The 14,681-nt window shown below is 45.8% G+C and overlaps 60 non-coding genes across 60 annotated transcripts; all 60 read right to left on the bottom strand.

Moving 5' to 3' along the window:
* Positions 1-28: 28 nt before the first annotated feature.
* Positions 29-100, bottom strand: trnae-uuc (transfer RNA glutamic acid (anticodon UUC)). Its single transcript has one exon. It is a non-coding gene; the product is annotated as a tRNA-Glu (tRNA).
* A 214-nt stretch (positions 101-314) lies between these two features.
* On the bottom strand, positions 315-386 carry trnae-cuc (transfer RNA glutamic acid (anticodon CUC)). The gene has a single exon. It is a non-coding gene; the product is annotated as a tRNA-Glu (tRNA).
* Positions 387-486: 100 nt separating this feature from the next.
* trnae-cuc (transfer RNA glutamic acid (anticodon CUC)) lies at positions 487-558 on the bottom strand. Its single transcript has one exon. It is a non-coding gene; the product is annotated as a tRNA-Glu (tRNA).
* Positions 559-658: 100 nt separating this feature from the next.
* Positions 659-730, bottom strand: trnae-cuc (transfer RNA glutamic acid (anticodon CUC)). Its single transcript has one exon. It is a non-coding gene; the product is annotated as a tRNA-Glu (tRNA).
* A 100-nt stretch (positions 731-830) lies between these two features.
* Positions 831-902, bottom strand: trnae-uuc (transfer RNA glutamic acid (anticodon UUC)). The gene has a single exon. It is a non-coding gene; the product is annotated as a tRNA-Glu (tRNA).
* Positions 903-1,116: 214 nt separating this feature from the next.
* trnae-cuc (transfer RNA glutamic acid (anticodon CUC)) lies at positions 1,117-1,188 on the bottom strand. The gene has a single exon. It is a non-coding gene; the product is annotated as a tRNA-Glu (tRNA).
* A 100-nt stretch (positions 1,189-1,288) lies between these two features.
* trnae-cuc (transfer RNA glutamic acid (anticodon CUC)) lies at positions 1,289-1,360 on the bottom strand. The gene has a single exon. It is a non-coding gene; the product is annotated as a tRNA-Glu (tRNA).
* Positions 1,361-1,460: 100 nt separating this feature from the next.
* On the bottom strand, positions 1,461-1,532 carry trnae-cuc (transfer RNA glutamic acid (anticodon CUC)). Its single transcript has one exon. It is a non-coding gene; the product is annotated as a tRNA-Glu (tRNA).
* Positions 1,533-1,632: 100 nt separating this feature from the next.
* On the bottom strand, positions 1,633-1,704 carry trnae-uuc (transfer RNA glutamic acid (anticodon UUC)). The gene has a single exon. It is a non-coding gene; the product is annotated as a tRNA-Glu (tRNA).
* A 214-nt stretch (positions 1,705-1,918) lies between these two features.
* trnae-cuc (transfer RNA glutamic acid (anticodon CUC)) lies at positions 1,919-1,990 on the bottom strand. Its single transcript has one exon. It is a non-coding gene; the product is annotated as a tRNA-Glu (tRNA).
* Positions 1,991-2,090: 100 nt separating this feature from the next.
* Positions 2,091-2,162, bottom strand: trnae-cuc (transfer RNA glutamic acid (anticodon CUC)). Its single transcript has one exon. It is a non-coding gene; the product is annotated as a tRNA-Glu (tRNA).
* Positions 2,163-2,262: 100 nt separating this feature from the next.
* On the bottom strand, positions 2,263-2,334 carry trnae-cuc (transfer RNA glutamic acid (anticodon CUC)). The gene has a single exon. It is a non-coding gene; the product is annotated as a tRNA-Glu (tRNA).
* Positions 2,335-2,434: 100 nt separating this feature from the next.
* On the bottom strand, positions 2,435-2,506 carry trnae-cuc (transfer RNA glutamic acid (anticodon CUC)). The gene has a single exon. It is a non-coding gene; the product is annotated as a tRNA-Glu (tRNA).
* A 100-nt stretch (positions 2,507-2,606) lies between these two features.
* On the bottom strand, positions 2,607-2,678 carry trnae-uuc (transfer RNA glutamic acid (anticodon UUC)). Its single transcript has one exon. It is a non-coding gene; the product is annotated as a tRNA-Glu (tRNA).
* A 558-nt stretch (positions 2,679-3,236) lies between these two features.
* On the bottom strand, positions 3,237-3,308 carry trnae-uuc (transfer RNA glutamic acid (anticodon UUC)). Its single transcript has one exon. It is a non-coding gene; the product is annotated as a tRNA-Glu (tRNA).
* Positions 3,309-3,639: 331 nt separating this feature from the next.
* trnae-uuc (transfer RNA glutamic acid (anticodon UUC)) lies at positions 3,640-3,711 on the bottom strand. Its single transcript has one exon. It is a non-coding gene; the product is annotated as a tRNA-Glu (tRNA).
* Positions 3,712-3,925: 214 nt separating this feature from the next.
* On the bottom strand, positions 3,926-3,997 carry trnae-cuc (transfer RNA glutamic acid (anticodon CUC)). Its single transcript has one exon. It is a non-coding gene; the product is annotated as a tRNA-Glu (tRNA).
* A 100-nt stretch (positions 3,998-4,097) lies between these two features.
* Positions 4,098-4,169, bottom strand: trnae-cuc (transfer RNA glutamic acid (anticodon CUC)). Its single transcript has one exon. It is a non-coding gene; the product is annotated as a tRNA-Glu (tRNA).
* Positions 4,170-4,269: 100 nt separating this feature from the next.
* On the bottom strand, positions 4,270-4,341 carry trnae-cuc (transfer RNA glutamic acid (anticodon CUC)). Its single transcript has one exon. It is a non-coding gene; the product is annotated as a tRNA-Glu (tRNA).
* Positions 4,342-4,441: 100 nt separating this feature from the next.
* trnae-uuc (transfer RNA glutamic acid (anticodon UUC)) lies at positions 4,442-4,513 on the bottom strand. Its single transcript has one exon. It is a non-coding gene; the product is annotated as a tRNA-Glu (tRNA).
* Positions 4,514-4,727: 214 nt separating this feature from the next.
* Positions 4,728-4,799, bottom strand: trnae-cuc (transfer RNA glutamic acid (anticodon CUC)). The gene has a single exon. It is a non-coding gene; the product is annotated as a tRNA-Glu (tRNA).
* Positions 4,800-4,899: 100 nt separating this feature from the next.
* On the bottom strand, positions 4,900-4,971 carry trnae-uuc (transfer RNA glutamic acid (anticodon UUC)). The gene has a single exon. It is a non-coding gene; the product is annotated as a tRNA-Glu (tRNA).
* A 331-nt stretch (positions 4,972-5,302) lies between these two features.
* trnae-uuc (transfer RNA glutamic acid (anticodon UUC)) lies at positions 5,303-5,374 on the bottom strand. The gene has a single exon. It is a non-coding gene; the product is annotated as a tRNA-Glu (tRNA).
* Positions 5,375-5,588: 214 nt separating this feature from the next.
* trnae-cuc (transfer RNA glutamic acid (anticodon CUC)) lies at positions 5,589-5,660 on the bottom strand. Its single transcript has one exon. It is a non-coding gene; the product is annotated as a tRNA-Glu (tRNA).
* A 100-nt stretch (positions 5,661-5,760) lies between these two features.
* On the bottom strand, positions 5,761-5,832 carry trnae-cuc (transfer RNA glutamic acid (anticodon CUC)). The gene has a single exon. It is a non-coding gene; the product is annotated as a tRNA-Glu (tRNA).
* Positions 5,833-5,932: 100 nt separating this feature from the next.
* trnae-uuc (transfer RNA glutamic acid (anticodon UUC)) lies at positions 5,933-6,004 on the bottom strand. The gene has a single exon. It is a non-coding gene; the product is annotated as a tRNA-Glu (tRNA).
* A 214-nt stretch (positions 6,005-6,218) lies between these two features.
* Positions 6,219-6,290, bottom strand: trnae-cuc (transfer RNA glutamic acid (anticodon CUC)). The gene has a single exon. It is a non-coding gene; the product is annotated as a tRNA-Glu (tRNA).
* A 100-nt stretch (positions 6,291-6,390) lies between these two features.
* On the bottom strand, positions 6,391-6,462 carry trnae-cuc (transfer RNA glutamic acid (anticodon CUC)). Its single transcript has one exon. It is a non-coding gene; the product is annotated as a tRNA-Glu (tRNA).
* Positions 6,463-6,562: 100 nt separating this feature from the next.
* Positions 6,563-6,634, bottom strand: trnae-cuc (transfer RNA glutamic acid (anticodon CUC)). The gene has a single exon. It is a non-coding gene; the product is annotated as a tRNA-Glu (tRNA).
* Positions 6,635-6,734: 100 nt separating this feature from the next.
* On the bottom strand, positions 6,735-6,806 carry trnae-uuc (transfer RNA glutamic acid (anticodon UUC)). The gene has a single exon. It is a non-coding gene; the product is annotated as a tRNA-Glu (tRNA).
* Positions 6,807-7,137: 331 nt separating this feature from the next.
* Positions 7,138-7,209, bottom strand: trnae-uuc (transfer RNA glutamic acid (anticodon UUC)). The gene has a single exon. It is a non-coding gene; the product is annotated as a tRNA-Glu (tRNA).
* Positions 7,210-7,423: 214 nt separating this feature from the next.
* Positions 7,424-7,495, bottom strand: trnae-cuc (transfer RNA glutamic acid (anticodon CUC)). The gene has a single exon. It is a non-coding gene; the product is annotated as a tRNA-Glu (tRNA).
* A 100-nt stretch (positions 7,496-7,595) lies between these two features.
* Positions 7,596-7,667, bottom strand: trnae-cuc (transfer RNA glutamic acid (anticodon CUC)). Its single transcript has one exon. It is a non-coding gene; the product is annotated as a tRNA-Glu (tRNA).
* A 100-nt stretch (positions 7,668-7,767) lies between these two features.
* trnae-uuc (transfer RNA glutamic acid (anticodon UUC)) lies at positions 7,768-7,839 on the bottom strand. Its single transcript has one exon. It is a non-coding gene; the product is annotated as a tRNA-Glu (tRNA).
* A 100-nt stretch (positions 7,840-7,939) lies between these two features.
* trnae-uuc (transfer RNA glutamic acid (anticodon UUC)) lies at positions 7,940-8,011 on the bottom strand. The gene has a single exon. It is a non-coding gene; the product is annotated as a tRNA-Glu (tRNA).
* A 214-nt stretch (positions 8,012-8,225) lies between these two features.
* Positions 8,226-8,297, bottom strand: trnae-cuc (transfer RNA glutamic acid (anticodon CUC)). Its single transcript has one exon. It is a non-coding gene; the product is annotated as a tRNA-Glu (tRNA).
* A 100-nt stretch (positions 8,298-8,397) lies between these two features.
* Positions 8,398-8,469, bottom strand: trnae-cuc (transfer RNA glutamic acid (anticodon CUC)). Its single transcript has one exon. It is a non-coding gene; the product is annotated as a tRNA-Glu (tRNA).
* Positions 8,470-8,569: 100 nt separating this feature from the next.
* On the bottom strand, positions 8,570-8,641 carry trnae-cuc (transfer RNA glutamic acid (anticodon CUC)). The gene has a single exon. It is a non-coding gene; the product is annotated as a tRNA-Glu (tRNA).
* Positions 8,642-8,741: 100 nt separating this feature from the next.
* trnae-uuc (transfer RNA glutamic acid (anticodon UUC)) lies at positions 8,742-8,813 on the bottom strand. Its single transcript has one exon. It is a non-coding gene; the product is annotated as a tRNA-Glu (tRNA).
* Positions 8,814-9,027: 214 nt separating this feature from the next.
* Positions 9,028-9,099, bottom strand: trnae-cuc (transfer RNA glutamic acid (anticodon CUC)). The gene has a single exon. It is a non-coding gene; the product is annotated as a tRNA-Glu (tRNA).
* Positions 9,100-9,371: 272 nt separating this feature from the next.
* On the bottom strand, positions 9,372-9,443 carry trnae-uuc (transfer RNA glutamic acid (anticodon UUC)). The gene has a single exon. It is a non-coding gene; the product is annotated as a tRNA-Glu (tRNA).
* A 386-nt stretch (positions 9,444-9,829) lies between these two features.
* Positions 9,830-9,901, bottom strand: trnae-cuc (transfer RNA glutamic acid (anticodon CUC)). The gene has a single exon. It is a non-coding gene; the product is annotated as a tRNA-Glu (tRNA).
* A 100-nt stretch (positions 9,902-10,001) lies between these two features.
* Positions 10,002-10,073, bottom strand: trnae-uuc (transfer RNA glutamic acid (anticodon UUC)). Its single transcript has one exon. It is a non-coding gene; the product is annotated as a tRNA-Glu (tRNA).
* A 331-nt stretch (positions 10,074-10,404) lies between these two features.
* trnae-uuc (transfer RNA glutamic acid (anticodon UUC)) lies at positions 10,405-10,476 on the bottom strand. Its single transcript has one exon. It is a non-coding gene; the product is annotated as a tRNA-Glu (tRNA).
* A 386-nt stretch (positions 10,477-10,862) lies between these two features.
* On the bottom strand, positions 10,863-10,934 carry trnae-cuc (transfer RNA glutamic acid (anticodon CUC)). Its single transcript has one exon. It is a non-coding gene; the product is annotated as a tRNA-Glu (tRNA).
* A 100-nt stretch (positions 10,935-11,034) lies between these two features.
* Positions 11,035-11,106, bottom strand: trnae-cuc (transfer RNA glutamic acid (anticodon CUC)). Its single transcript has one exon. It is a non-coding gene; the product is annotated as a tRNA-Glu (tRNA).
* Positions 11,107-11,206: 100 nt separating this feature from the next.
* Positions 11,207-11,278, bottom strand: trnae-uuc (transfer RNA glutamic acid (anticodon UUC)). Its single transcript has one exon. It is a non-coding gene; the product is annotated as a tRNA-Glu (tRNA).
* A 331-nt stretch (positions 11,279-11,609) lies between these two features.
* Positions 11,610-11,681, bottom strand: trnae-uuc (transfer RNA glutamic acid (anticodon UUC)). The gene has a single exon. It is a non-coding gene; the product is annotated as a tRNA-Glu (tRNA).
* A 214-nt stretch (positions 11,682-11,895) lies between these two features.
* trnae-cuc (transfer RNA glutamic acid (anticodon CUC)) lies at positions 11,896-11,967 on the bottom strand. Its single transcript has one exon. It is a non-coding gene; the product is annotated as a tRNA-Glu (tRNA).
* Positions 11,968-12,067: 100 nt separating this feature from the next.
* trnae-cuc (transfer RNA glutamic acid (anticodon CUC)) lies at positions 12,068-12,139 on the bottom strand. The gene has a single exon. It is a non-coding gene; the product is annotated as a tRNA-Glu (tRNA).
* A 100-nt stretch (positions 12,140-12,239) lies between these two features.
* trnae-uuc (transfer RNA glutamic acid (anticodon UUC)) lies at positions 12,240-12,311 on the bottom strand. Its single transcript has one exon. It is a non-coding gene; the product is annotated as a tRNA-Glu (tRNA).
* A 100-nt stretch (positions 12,312-12,411) lies between these two features.
* On the bottom strand, positions 12,412-12,483 carry trnae-uuc (transfer RNA glutamic acid (anticodon UUC)). Its single transcript has one exon. It is a non-coding gene; the product is annotated as a tRNA-Glu (tRNA).
* Positions 12,484-12,697: 214 nt separating this feature from the next.
* On the bottom strand, positions 12,698-12,769 carry trnae-cuc (transfer RNA glutamic acid (anticodon CUC)). The gene has a single exon. It is a non-coding gene; the product is annotated as a tRNA-Glu (tRNA).
* Positions 12,770-12,869: 100 nt separating this feature from the next.
* On the bottom strand, positions 12,870-12,941 carry trnae-cuc (transfer RNA glutamic acid (anticodon CUC)). The gene has a single exon. It is a non-coding gene; the product is annotated as a tRNA-Glu (tRNA).
* A 100-nt stretch (positions 12,942-13,041) lies between these two features.
* Positions 13,042-13,113, bottom strand: trnae-cuc (transfer RNA glutamic acid (anticodon CUC)). Its single transcript has one exon. It is a non-coding gene; the product is annotated as a tRNA-Glu (tRNA).
* A 100-nt stretch (positions 13,114-13,213) lies between these two features.
* trnae-uuc (transfer RNA glutamic acid (anticodon UUC)) lies at positions 13,214-13,285 on the bottom strand. The gene has a single exon. It is a non-coding gene; the product is annotated as a tRNA-Glu (tRNA).
* Positions 13,286-13,499: 214 nt separating this feature from the next.
* On the bottom strand, positions 13,500-13,571 carry trnae-cuc (transfer RNA glutamic acid (anticodon CUC)). Its single transcript has one exon. It is a non-coding gene; the product is annotated as a tRNA-Glu (tRNA).
* A 272-nt stretch (positions 13,572-13,843) lies between these two features.
* Positions 13,844-13,915, bottom strand: trnae-uuc (transfer RNA glutamic acid (anticodon UUC)). Its single transcript has one exon. It is a non-coding gene; the product is annotated as a tRNA-Glu (tRNA).
* A 386-nt stretch (positions 13,916-14,301) lies between these two features.
* Positions 14,302-14,373, bottom strand: trnae-cuc (transfer RNA glutamic acid (anticodon CUC)). The gene has a single exon. It is a non-coding gene; the product is annotated as a tRNA-Glu (tRNA).
* Positions 14,374-14,473: 100 nt separating this feature from the next.
* trnae-uuc (transfer RNA glutamic acid (anticodon UUC)) lies at positions 14,474-14,545 on the bottom strand. The gene has a single exon. It is a non-coding gene; the product is annotated as a tRNA-Glu (tRNA).
* Positions 14,546-14,681: the final 136 nt, after the last annotated feature.

Raw genomic sequence — 14,681 nt, forward strand, 5'->3', positions numbered from 1 at the left:
AACATCAAGCCAGAACTTTAAATGACACTTCCCTGACCGGGAATCGAACCCGGGCCGCGGCGGTGAAAGCGCCGAATCCTAGCCACTAGACCACCAGGGACACATTCATGCTAATTAAGTCGTAATATCGGATCGAAAATATTCAGGACATGGAAAATATTGCTTGAATGAAAAGGCTAAACCAGGTTTCCCTGTCTACTAAGAGCATCAAACAATAACTACTTAACAGTGGGGGACAAGTTGATGCACATCACATCATTGAAATGTTGCAACGGACAACACAAGCATCAACTAAGGGTAACTTCAAATGCCATTTCCCTGACCGGGAATCGAACCCGGGCCGCGGCGGTGAGAGCGCCGAATCCTAGCCACTAGACCATCAGGGACACAGTTGTGTATATTATGTCCTCCAATCAGATCGAAAACATTCAGCACATCGAATAATTGGCTTAAATTAAAACATCAAGTCAGAACTTTAAAAGCCAATTCCCTGACCGGGAATCGAACCCGGGCCGCGGCGGTGAGAGCGCCGAATCCTAGCCACTAGACCATCAGGGACACAGTTGTGCATATTATGTCCTCCAATCAGATCGAAAACATTCAGCACATCGAATAATAGGCTTAAATTAAAACATCAAGTCAGAACTTTAAAAGCCAATTCCCTGACCGGGAATCGAACCCGGGCCGCGGCGGTGAGAGCGCCGAATCCTAGCCACTAGACCATCAGGGACACAGTTGTGCATATTATGTCCTCCAATCAGATCGAAAACATTCAGCACATCGAATAATTGGCGTAAATAAAAACATCAAGCCAGAACTTTAAATGACATTTCCCTGACCGGGAATCGAACCCGGGCAGCGGCGGTGAAAGCGCCGAATCCTAGCCACTAGACCACCAGGGACACATTCATGCTAATTAAGTCGTAATATCGGATCGAAAATATTCAGGACATGGAAAATATTGCTTGAATGAAAAGGCTAAACCAGGATTCCCTGTCTACTAAGAGCATCAAACAATAACTACTTAACAGTGGGGGACAAGTTGATGCACATCACATCATTGAAATGTTGCAACTGACAACACAAGCATAAACTAAGGGTAACTTCAAATGCCATTTCCCTGACCGGGAATCGAACCCGGGCCGCGGCGGTGAGAGCGCCGAATCCTAGCCACTAGACCATCAGGGACACAGTTGTGCATATTATGTCCTCCAATCAGATCGAAAACATTCAGCACATCGAATAATAGGCTTAAATTAAAACATCAAGTCAGAACTTTAAAAGCCAATTCCCTGACCGGGAATCGAACCCGGGCCGCGGCGGTGAGAGCGCCGAATCCTAGCCACTAGACCATCAGGGACACAGTTGTGCATATTATGTCCTCCAATCAGATCGAAAACATTCAGCACATCGAATAATAGGCTTAAATTAAAACATCAAGTCAGAACTTTAAAAGCCAATTCCCTGACCGGGAATCGAACCCGGGCCGCGGCGGTGAGAGCGCCGAATCCTAGCCACTAGACCATCAGGGACACAGTTGTGCATATTATGTCCTCCAATCAGATCGAAAACATTCAGCACATCGAATAATTGGCGTAAATAAAAACATCAAGCCAGAACTTTAAATGACACTTCCCTGACCGGGAATCGAACCCGGGCCGCGGCGGTGAAAGCGCCGAATCCTAGCCACTAGACCACCAGGGACACATTCATGCTAATTAAGTCGTAATATCGGATCGAAAATATTCAGGACATGGAAAATATTGCTTGAATGAAAAGGCTAAACCAGGTTTCCCTGTCTACTAAGAGCATCAAACAATAACTACTTAACAGTGGGGGACAAGTTGATGCACATCACATCATTGAAATGTTGCAACTGACAACACAAGCATAAACTAAGGGTAACTTCAAATGCCATTTCCCTGACCGGGAATCGAACCCGGGCCGCGGCGGTGAGAGCGCCGAATCCTAGCCACTAGACCATCAGGGACACAGTTGTGCATATTATGTCCTCCAATCAGATCGAAAACATTCAGCACATCGAATAATAGGCTTAAATTAAAACATCAAGTCAGAACTTTAAAAGCCAATTCCCTGACCGGGAATCGAACCCGGGCCGCGGCGGTGAGAGCGCCGAATCCTAGCCACTAGACCATCAGGGACACAGTTGTGCATATTATGTCCTCCAATCAGATCGAAAACATTCAGCACATCGAATAATTGGCGTAAATAAAAACATCAAGCCAGAACTTTAAATGACATTTCCCTGACCGGGAATCGAACCCGGGCCGCGGCGGTGAGAGCGCCGAATCCTAGCCACTAGACCATCAGGGACCCAGTTGTGCATATTATGTCCTCCAATCAGATCGAAAACATTCAGCACATCGAATAATTGGCGTAAATAAAAACATCAAGCCAGAACTTTAAATGACATTTCCCTGACCGGGAATCGAACCCGGGCCGCGGCGGTGAGAGCGCCGAATCCTAGCCACTAGACCATCAGGGACACAGTTGTGCATATTATGTCCTCCAATCAGATCGAAAACATTCAGCACATCGAATAATTGGCTTAAATTAAAACATCAAGTCAGAACTTTAAAAGCCAATTCCCTGACCGGGAATCGAACCCGGGCCGCGGCGGTGAAAGCGCCGAATCCTAGCCACTAGACCACCAGGGACACATTCATGCTAATTAAGTCGTAATATCGGATCGAAAATATTCAGGACATGGAAAATATTGCTTGAATGAAAAGGCTAAACCAGGTTTCCCTGTCTACTAAGAGCATCAAACAATAACTACTTAACAGTGGGGGACAAGTTGATGCACATCACATCATTGAAATGTTGCAACGGACAACACAAGCATCAACTAAGGGTAACTTCAAATGCCATTTCCCTGACCGGGAATCGAACCCGGGCCGCGGTGGTGAGAGCGCCTAATCCTAGCCACTAGACCATCAGGGACACAGTTGTGCATATTATGTCCTCCAATCAGATCGAAAACATTCAGCACATCGAATAATAGGCTTAAATTAAAACATCAAGTCAGAACTTTAAAAGCCAATTCCCTGACCGGGAATCGAACCCGGGCCGCGGCGGTGAGAGCGCCGAATCCTAGCCACTAGACCATCAGAGACACAGTTGTGCATATTATGTCCTCCAATCAGATCGAAAACATTCAGCACATCGAATAATTGGCGTAAATAAAAACATCAAGCCAGAACTTTAAATGACATTTCCCTGACCGGGAATCGAACCCGGGCCGCGGCGGTGAAAGCGCCGAATCCTAGCCACTAGACCACCAGGGACACATTCATGCTAATTAAGTCGTAATATCGGATCGAAAATGTTCAGGACATGGAAAATATTGCTTGAATGAAAAGGCTAAACCAGGTTTCCCTGTCTACTAAGAGCATCAAACAATAACTACTTAACAGTGGGGGACAAGTTGATGCACATCACATCATTGAAATGTTGCAACGGACAACACAAGCATCAACTAAGGGTAACTTCAAATGCCATTTCCCTGACCGGGAATCGAACCTGGGCCGCATTATGTCCTCCAATCAGATCGAAAACATTCAGCACATCGAATAATTGGCGTAAATAAAAACATCAAGCCAGAACTTTAAATGACACTTCCCTGACCGGGAATCGAACCCGGGCCGCGGCGGTGAAAGCGCCGAATCCTAGCCACTAGACCACCAGGGACACATTCATGCTAATTAAGTCGTAATATCGGATCGAAAATATTCAGGACATGGAAAATATTGCTTGAATGAAAAGGCTAAACCAGGTTTCCCTGTCTACTAAGAGCATCAAACAATAACTACTTAACAGTGGGGGACAAGTTGATGCACATCACATCATTGAAATGTTGCAACGGACAACACAAGCATCAACTAAGGGTAACTTCAAATGCCATTTCCCTGACCGGGAATCGAACCCGGGCCGCGGCGGTGAGAGCGCCGAATCCTAGCCACTAGACCATCAGGGACACAGTTGTGTATATTATGTCCTCCAATCAGATCGAAAACATTCAGCACATCGAATAATTGGCTTAAATTAAAACATCAAGTCAGAACTTTAAAAGCCAATTCCCTGACCGGGAATCGAACCCGGGCCGCGGCGGTGAGAGCGCCGAATCCTAGCCACTAGACCATCAGGGACACAGTTGTGCATATTATGTCCTCCAATCAGATCGAAAACATTCAGCACATCGAATAATAGGCTTAAATTAAAACATCAAGTCAGAACTTTAAAAGCCAATTCCCTGACCGGGAATCGAACCCGGGCCGCGGCGGTGAGAGCGCCGAATCCTAGCCACTAGACCATCAGGGACACAGTTGTGCATATTATGTCCTCCAATCAGATCGAAAACATTCAGCACATCGAATAATTGGCGTAAATAAAAACATCAAGCCAGAACTTTAAATGACATTTCCCTGACCGGGAATCGAACCCGGGCCGCGGCGGTGAAAGCGCCGAATCCTAGCCACTAGACCACCAGGGACACATTCATGCTAATTAAGTCGTAATATCGGATCGAAAATATTCAGGACATGGAAAATATTACTTGAATGAAAAGGCTAAACCAGGTTTCCCTGTCTACTAAGAGCATCAAACAATAACTACTTAACAGTGGGGGACAAGTTGATGCACATCACATCATTGAAATATTGCAACGGACAACACAAGCATCAACTAAGGGTAACTTCAAATGCCATTTCCCTGACCGGGAATCGAACCCGGGCCGCGGCGGTGAGAGCGCCGAATCCTAGCCACTAGACCATCAGGGACACAGTTGTGCATATTATGTCCTCCAATCAGATCGAAAACATTCAGCACATCGAATAATTGGCGTAAATAAAAACATCAAGCCAGAACTTTAAATGACATTTCCCTGACCGGGAATCGAACCCGGGCCGCGGCGGTGAAAGCGCCGAATCCTAGCCACTAGACCACCAGGGACACATTCATGCTAATTAAGTCGTAATATCGGATCGAAAATGTTCAGGACATGGAAAATATTGCTTGAATGAAAAGGCTAAACCAGGTTTCCCTGTCTACTAAGAGCATCAAACAATAACTACTTAACAGTGGGGGACAAGTTGATGCACATCACATCATTGAAATGTTGCAACGGACAACACAAGCATCAACTAAGGGTAACTTCAAATGCCATTTCCCTGACCGGGAATCGAACCTGGGCCGCATTATGTCCTCCAATCAGATCGAAAACATTCAGCACATCGAATAATTGGCGTAAATAAAAACATCAAGCCAGAACTTTAAATGACACTTCCCTGACCGGGAATCGAACCCGGGCCGCGGCGGTGAAAGCGCCGAATCCTAGCCACTAGACCACCAGGGACACATTCATGCTAATTAAGTCGTAATATCGGATCGAAAATATTCAGGACATGGAAAATATTGCTTGAATGAAAAGGCTAAACCAGGTTTCCCTGTCTACTAAGAGCATCAAACAATAACTACTTAACAGTGGGGGACAAGTTGATGCACATCACATCATTGAAATGTTGCAACTGACAACACAAGCATAAACTAAGGGTAACTTCAAATGCCATTTCCCTGACCGGGAATCGAACCCGGGCCGCGGCGGTGAGAGCGCCGAATCCTAGCCACTAGACCATCAGGGACACAGTTGTGCATATTATGTCCTCCAATCAGATCGAAAACATTCAGCACATCGAATAATAGGCTTAAATTAAAACATCAAGTCAGAACTTTAAAAGCCAATTCCCTGACCGGGAATCGAACCCGGGCCGCGGCGGTGAGAGCGCCGAATCCTAGCCACTAGACCATCAGGGACACAGTTGTGCATATTATGTCCTCCAATCAGATCGAAAACATTCAGCACATCGAATAATTGGCGTAAATAAAAACATCAAGCCAGAACTTTAAATGACACTTCCCTGACCGGGAATCGAACCCGGGCCGCGGCGGTGAAAGCGCCGAATCCTAGCCACTAGACCACCAGGGACACATTCATGCTAATTAAGTCGTAATATCGGATCGAAAATATTCAGGACATGGAAAATATTGCTTGAATGAAAAGGCTAAACCAGGTTTCCCTGTCTACTAAGAGCATCAAACAATAACTACTTAACAGTGGGGGACAAGTTGATGCACATCACATCATTGAAATGTTGCAACGGACAACACAAGCATCAACTAAGGGTAACTTCAAATGCCATTTCCCTGACCGGGAATCGAACCCGGGCCGCGGCGGTGAGAGCGCCGAATCCTAGCCACTAGACCATCAGGGACACAGTTGTGTATATTATGTCCTCCAATCAGATCGAAAACATTCAGCACATCGAATAATTGGCTTAAATTAAAACATCAAGTCAGAACTTTAAAAGCCAATTCCCTGACCGGGAATCGAACCCGGGCCGCGGCGGTGAGAGCGCCGAATCCTAGCCACTAGACCATCAGGGACACAGTTGTGCATATTATGTCCTCCAATCAGATCGAAAACATTCAGCACATCGAATAATAGGCTTAAATTAAAACATCAAGTCAGAACTTTAAAAGCCAATTCCCTGACCGGGAATCGAACCCGGGCCGCGGCGGTGAGAGCGCCGAATCCTAGCCACTAGACCATCAGGGACACAGTTGTGCATATTATGTCCTCCAATCAGATCGAAAACATTCAGCACATCGAATAATTGGCGTAAATAAAAACATCAAGCCAGAACTTTAAATGACATTTCCCTGACCGGGAATCGAACCCGGGCCGCGGCGGTGAAAGCGCCGAATCCTAGCCACTAGACCACCAGGGACACATTCATGCTAATTAAGTCGTAATATCGGATCGAAAATATTCAGGACATGGAAAATATTACTTGAATGAAAAGGCTAAACCAGGTTTCCCTGTCTACTAAGAGCATCAAACAATAACTAGTTAACAGTGGGGGACAAGTTGATGCACATCACATCATTGAAATGTTGCAACGGACAACACAAGCATCAACTAAGGGTAACTTCAAATGCCATTTCCCTGACCGGGAATCGAACCTGGGCCGCATTATGTCCTCCAATCAGATCGAAAACATTCAGCACATCGAATAATTGGCGTAAATAAAAACATCAAGCCAGAACTTTAAATGACACTTCCCTGACCGGGAATCGAACCCGGGCCGCGGCGGTGAAAGCGCCGAATCCTAGCCACTAGACCACCAGGGACACATTCATGCTAATTAAGTCGTAATATCGGATCGAAAATATTCAGGACATGGAAAATATTGCTTGAATGAAAAGGCTAAACCAGGTTTCCCTGTCTACTAAGAGCATCAAACAATAACTACTTAACAGTGGGGGACAAGTTGATGCACATCACATCATTGAAATGTTGCAACGGACAACACAAGCATCAACTAAGGGTAACTTCAAATGCCATTTCCCTGACCGGGAATCGAACCCGGGCCGCGGCGGTGAGAGCGCCGAATCCTAGCCACTAGACCATCAGGGACACAGTTGTGCATATTATGTCCTCCAATCAGATCGAAAACATTCAGCACATCGAATAATAGGCTTAAATTAAAACATCAAGTCAGAACTTTAAAAGCCTATTCCCTGACCGGGAATCGAACCCGGGCCGCGGCGGTGAGAGCGCCGAATCCTAGCCACTAGACCATCAGGGACACAGTTGTGCATATTATGTCCTCCAATCAGATCGAAAACATTCAGCACATCGAATAATTGGCGTAAATAAAAACATCAAGCCAGAACTTTAAATGACATTTCCCTGACCGGGAATCGAACCCGGGCCGCGGCGGTGAAAGCGCCGAATCCTAGCCACTAGACCATCAGGGACACAGTTGTGCATATTATGTCCTCCAATCAGATCGAAAACATTCAGCACATCGAATAATTGGCGTAAATAAAAACATCAAGCCAGAACTTTAAATGACATTTCCCTGACCGGGAATCGAACCCGGGCAGCGGCGGTGAAAGCGCCGAATCCTAGCCACTAGACCACCAGGGACACATTCATGCTAATTAAGTCGTAATATCGGATCGAAAATATTCAGGACATGGAAAATATTGCTTGAATGAAAAGGCTAAACCAGGTTTCCCTGTCTACTAAGAGCATCAAACAATAACTACTTAACAGTGGGGGACAAGTTGATGCACATCACATCATTGAAATGTTGCAACTGACAACACAAGCATAAACTAAGGGTAACTTCAAATGCCATTTCCCTGACCGGGAATCGAACCCGGGCCGCGGCGGTGAGAGCGCCGAATCCTAGCCACTAGACCATCAGGGACACAGTTGTGCATATTATGTCCTCCAATCAGATCGAAAACATTCAGCACATCGAATAATAGGCTTAAATTAAAACATCAAGTCAGAACTTTAAAAGCCAATTCCCTGACCGGGAATCGAACCCGGGCCGCGGCGGTGAGAGCGCCGAATCCTAGCCACTAGACCATCAGGGACACAGTTGTGCATATTATGTCCTCCAATCAGATCGAAAACATTCAGCACATCGAATAATAGGCTTAAATTAAAACATCAAGTCAGAACTTTAAAAGCCAATTCCCTGACCGGGAATCGAACCCGGGCCGCGGCGGTGAGAGCGCCGAATCCTAGCCACTAGACCATCAGGGACACAGTTGTGCATATTATGTCCTCCAATCAGATCGAAAACATTCAGCACATCGAATAATTGGCGTAAATAAAAACATCAAGCCAGAACTTTAAATGACATTTCCCTGACCGGGAATCGAACCCGGGCCGCGGCGGTGAAAGCGCCGAATCCTAGCCACTAGACCACCAGGGACACATTCATGCTAATTAAGTCGTAATATCGGATCGAAAATATTCAGGACATGGAAAATATTACTTGAATGAAAAGGCTAAACCAGGTTTCCCTGTCTACTAAGAGCATTAAACAATAACTACTTAACAGTGGGGGACAAGTTGATGCACATCACATCATTGAAATGTTGCAACGGACAACACAAGCATCAACTAAGGGTAACTTCAAATGCCATTTCCCTGACCGGGAATCGAACCCGGGCCGCGGCGGTGAGAGCGCCGAATCCTAGCCACTAGACCATCAGGGACACAGTTGTGCATATTATGTCCTCCAATCAGATCGAAAACATTCAGCACATCGAATAATTGGCGTAAATAAAAACATCAAGCCAGAACTTTAAATGACATTTCCCTGACCGGGAATCGAACCCGGGCCGCGGCGGTGAGAGCGCAGAATCCTAGCCACTAGACCATCAGGGACACAGTTGTGCATATTATGTCCTCCAATCAGACCGAAAACATTCAGCACATCGAATAATTGGCTTAAATTAAAACATCAAGTCAGAACTTTAAAAGCCAATTCCCTGACCGGGAATCGAACCCGGGCCGCGGCGGTGAAAGCGCCGAATCCTAGCCACTAGACCACCAGGGACACATTCATGCTAATTAAGTCGTAATATCGGATCGAAAATATTCAGGACATGGAAAATATTGCTTGAATGAAAAGGCTAAACCAGGTTTCCCTGTCTACTAAGAGCATCAAACAATAACTACTTAACAGTGGGGGACAAGTTGATGCACATCACATCATTGAAATGTTGCAACGGACAACACAAGCATCAACTAAGGGTAACTTCAAATGCCATTTCCCTGACCGGGAATCGAACCCGGGCCGCGGTGGTGAGAGCGCCTAATCCTAGCCACTAGACCATCAGGGACACAGTTGTGCATATTATGTCCTCCAATCAGATCGAAAACATTCAGCACATCGAATAATAGGCTTAAATTAAAACATCAAGTCAGAACTTTAAAAGCCAATTCCCTGACCGGGAATCGAACCCGGGCCGCGGCGGTGAGAGCGCCGAATCCTAGCCACTAGACCATCAGGGACACAGTTGTGCATATTATGTCCTCCAATCAGATCGAAAACATTCAGCACATCGAATAATTGGCGTAAATAAAAACATCAAGCCAGAACTTTAAATGCCATTTCCCTGACCGGGAATCGAACCCGGGCCGCGGCGGTGAAAGCGCCGAATCCTAGCCACTAGACCACCAGGGACACATTCATGCTAATTAAGTCGTAATATCGGATCGAAAATGTTCAGGACATGGAAAATATTGCTTGAATGAAAAGGCTAAACCAGGTTTCCCTGTCTACTAAGAGCATCAAACAATAACTACTTAACAGTGGGGGACAAGTTGATGCACATCACATCATTGAAATGTTGCAACGGACAACACAAGCATCAACTAAGGGTAACTTCAAATGCCATTTCCCTGACCGGGAATCGAACCTGGGCCGCATTATGTCCTCCAATCAGATCGAAAACATTCAGCACATCGAATAATTGGCGTAAATAAAAACATCAAGCCAGAACTTTAAATGACACTTCCCTGACCGGGAATCGAACCCGGGCCGCGGCGGTGAAAGCGCCGAATCCTAGCCACTAGACCACCAGGGACACATTCATGCTAATTAAGTCGTAATATCGGATCGAAAATATTCAGGACATGGAAAATATTGCTTGAATGAAAAGGCTAAACCAGGTTTCCCTGTCTACTAAGAGCATCAAACAATAACTACTTAACAGTGGGGGACAAGTTGATGCACATCACATCATTGAAATGTTGCAACGGACAACACAAGCATCAACTAAGGGTAACTTCAAATGCCATTTCCCTGACTTGGAATCGAACCCGGGCCGCGGCGGTGAGAGCGCCGAATCCTAGCCACTAGACCATCAGGGACACAGTTGTGCATATTATGTCCTCCAATCAGATCGAAAACATTCAGCACATCGAATAATTGGCTTAAATTAAAACATCAAGTCAGAACTTTAAAAGCCAATTCCCTGACCGGGAATCGAACCCGGGCCGCGGCGGTGAGAGCGCCGAATCCTAGCCACTAGACCATCAGGGACACAGTTGTGCATATTATGTCCTCCAATCAGATCGAAAACATTCAGCACATCGAATAATAGGCTTAAATTAAAACATCAAGTCAGAACTTTAAAAGCCAATTCCCTGACCGGGAATCGAACCCGGGCCGCGGCGGTGAGAGCGCCGAATCCTAGCCACTAGACCATCAGGGACACAGTTGTGCATATTATGTCCTCCAATCAGATCGAAAACATTCAGCACATCGAATAATTGGCGTAAATAAAAACATCAAGCCAGAACTTTAAATGACATTTCCCTGACCGGGAATCGAACCCGGGCCGCGGCGGTGAAAGCGCCGAATCCTAGCCACTAGACCACCAGGGACACATTCATGCTAATTAAGTCGTAATATCGGATCGAAAATATTCAGGACATGGAAAATATTACTTGAATGAAAAGGCTAAACCAGGTTTCCCTGTCTACTAAGAGCATCAAACAATAACTAGTTAACAGTGGGGGACAAGTTGATGCACATCACATCATTGAAATGTTGCAACGGACAACACAAGCATCAACTAAGGGTAACTTCAAATGCCATTTCCCTGACCGGGAATCGAACCTGGGCCGCATTATGTCCTCCAATCAGATCGAAAACATTCAGCACATCGAATAATTGGCGTAAATAAAAACATCAAGCCAGAACTTTAAATGACACTTCCCTGACCGGGAATCGAACCCGGGCCGCGGCGGTGAAAGCGCCGAATCCTAGCCACTAGACCACCAGGGACACATTCATGCTAATTAAGTCGTAATATCGGATCGAAAATATTCAGGACATGGAAAATATTGCTTGAATGAAAAGGCTAAACCAGGTTTCCCTGTCTACTAAGAGCATCAAACAATAACTACTTAACAGTGGGGGACAAGTTGATGCACATCACATCATTGAAATGTTGCAACGGACAACACAAGCATCAACTAAGGGTAACTTCAAATGCCATTTCCCTGACCGGGAATCGAACCCGGGCCGCGGCGGTGAGAGCGCCGAATCCTAGCCACTAGACCATCAGGGACACAGTTGTGCATATTATGTCCTCCAATCAGATCGAAAACATTCAGCACATCGAATAATAGGCTTAAATTAAAACATCAAGTCAGAACTTTAAAAGCCTATTCCCTGACCGGGAATCGAACCCGGGCCGCGGCGGTGAGAGCGCCGAATCCTAGCCACTAGACCATCAGGGACACAGTTGTGCATATTATGTCCTCCAATCAGATCGAAAACATTCAGCACATCGAATAATTGGCGTAAATAAAAACATCAAGCCAGAACTTTAAATGACATTTCCCTGACCGGGAATCGAACCCGGGCCGCGGCGGTGAAAGCGCCGAATCCTAGCCACTAGACCATCAGGGACACAGTTGTGCATATTATGTCCTCCAATCAGATCGAAAACATTCAGCACATCGAATAATTGGCGTAAATAAAAACATCAAGCCAGAACTTTAAATGACATTTCCCTGACCGGGAATCGAACCCGGGCAGCGGCGGTGAAAGCGCCGAATCCTAGCCACTAGACCACCAGGGACACATTCATGCTAATTAAGTCGTAATATCGGATCGAAAATATTCAGGACATGGAAAATATTGCTTGAATGAAAAGGCTAAACCAGGTTTCCCTGTCTACTAAGAGCATCAAACAATAACTACTTAACAGTGGGGGACAAGTTGATGCACATCACATCATTGAAATGTTGCAACTGACAACACAAGCATAAACTAAGGGTAACTTCAAATGCCATTTCCCTGACCGGGAATCGAACCCGGGCCGCGGCGGTGAGAGCGCCGAATCCTAGCCACTAGACCATCAGGGACACAGTTGTGCATATTATGTCCTCCAATCAGATCGAAAACATTCAGCACATCGAATAATAGGCTTAAATTAAAACATCAAGTCAGAACTTTAAAAGCCAATTCCCTGACCGGGAATCGAACCCGGGCCGCGGCGGTGAGAGCGCCGAATCCTAGCCACTAGACCATCAGGGACACAGTTGTGCATATTATGTCCTCCAATCAGATCGAAAACATTCAGCACATCGAATAATAGGCTTAAATTAAAACATCAAGTCAGAACTTTAAAAGCCAATTCCCTGACCGGGAATCGAACCCGGGCCGCGGCGGTGAGAGCGCCGAATCCTAGCCACTAGACCATCAGGGACACAGTTGTGCATATTATGTCCTCCAATCAGATCGAAAACATTCAGCACATCGAATAATTGGCGTAAATAAAAACATCAAGCCAGAACTTTAAATGACATTTCCCTGACCGGGAATCGAACCCGGGCCGCGGCGGTGAAAGCGCCGAATCCTAGCCACTAGACCACCAGGGACACATTCATGCTAATTAAGTCGTAATATCGGATCGAAAATATTCAGGACATGGAAAATATTACTTGAATGAAAAGGCTAAACCAGGTTTCCCTGTCTACTAAGAGCATTAAACAATAACTACTTAACAGTGGGGGACAAGTTGATGCACATCACATCATTGAAATGTTGCAACGGACAACACAAGCATCAACTAAGGGTAACTTCAAATGCCATTTCCCTGACCGGGAATCGAACCCGGGCCGCGGCGGTGAGAGCGCCGAATCCTAGCCACTAGACCATCAGGGACACAGTTGTGCATATTATGTCCTCCAATCAGATCGAAAACATTCAGCACATCGAATAATTGGCGTAAATAAAAACATCAAGCCAGAACTTTAAATGACATTTCCCTGACCGGGAATCGAACCCGGGCCGCGGCGGTGAGAGCGCAGAATCCTAGCCACTAGACCATCAGGGACACAGTTGTGCATATTATGTCCTCCAATCAGATCGAAAACATTCAGCACATCGAATAATTGGCTTAAATTAAAACATCAAGTCAGAACTTTAAAAGCCAATTCCCTGACCGGGAATCGAACCCGGGCCGCGGCGGTGAAAGCGCCGAATCCTAGCCACTAGACCACCAGGGACACATTCATGCTAATTAAGTCGTAATATCGGATCGAAAATATTCAGGACATGGAAAATATTGCTTGAATGAAAAGGCTAAACCAGGTTTCCCTGTCTACTAAGAGCATCAAACAATAACTACTTAACAGTGGGGGACAAGTTGATGCACATCACATCATTGAAATGTTGCAACGGACAACACAAGCATCAACTAAGGGTAACTTCAAATGCCATTTCCCTGACCGGGAATCGAACCCGGGCCGCGGTGGTGAGAGCGCCTAATCCTAGCCACTAGACCATCAGGGACACAGTTGTGCATATTATGTCCTCCAATCAGATCGAAAACATTCAGCACATCGAATAATAGGCTTAAATTAAAACATCAAGTCAGAACTTTAAAAGCCAATTCCCTGACCGGGAATCGAACCCGGGCCGCGGCGGTGAGAGCGCCGAATCCTAGCCACTAGACCATCAGGGACACAGTTGTGCATATTATGTCCTCCAATCAGATCGAAAACATTCAGCACATCGAATAATTGGCGTAAATAAAAACATCAAGCCAGAACTTTAAATGCCATTTCCCTGACCGGGAATCGAACCCGGGCCGCGGCGGTGAAAGCGCCGAATCCTAGCCACTAGACCACCAGGGACACATTCATGCTAATTAAGTCGTAATATCGGATCGAAAATGTTCAGGACATGGAAAATATTGCTTGAATGAAAAGGCTAAACCAGGTTTCCCTGTCTACTAAGAGCATCAAACAATAACTACTTAACAGTGGGGGA

This window comes from Pungitius pungitius, chromosome 2, assembly GCF_949316345.1.
Source record: "Pungitius pungitius chromosome 2, fPunPun2.1, whole genome shotgun sequence".
Taxonomy (NCBI): domain Eukaryota; kingdom Metazoa; phylum Chordata; class Actinopteri; order Perciformes; family Gasterosteidae; genus Pungitius; species Pungitius pungitius.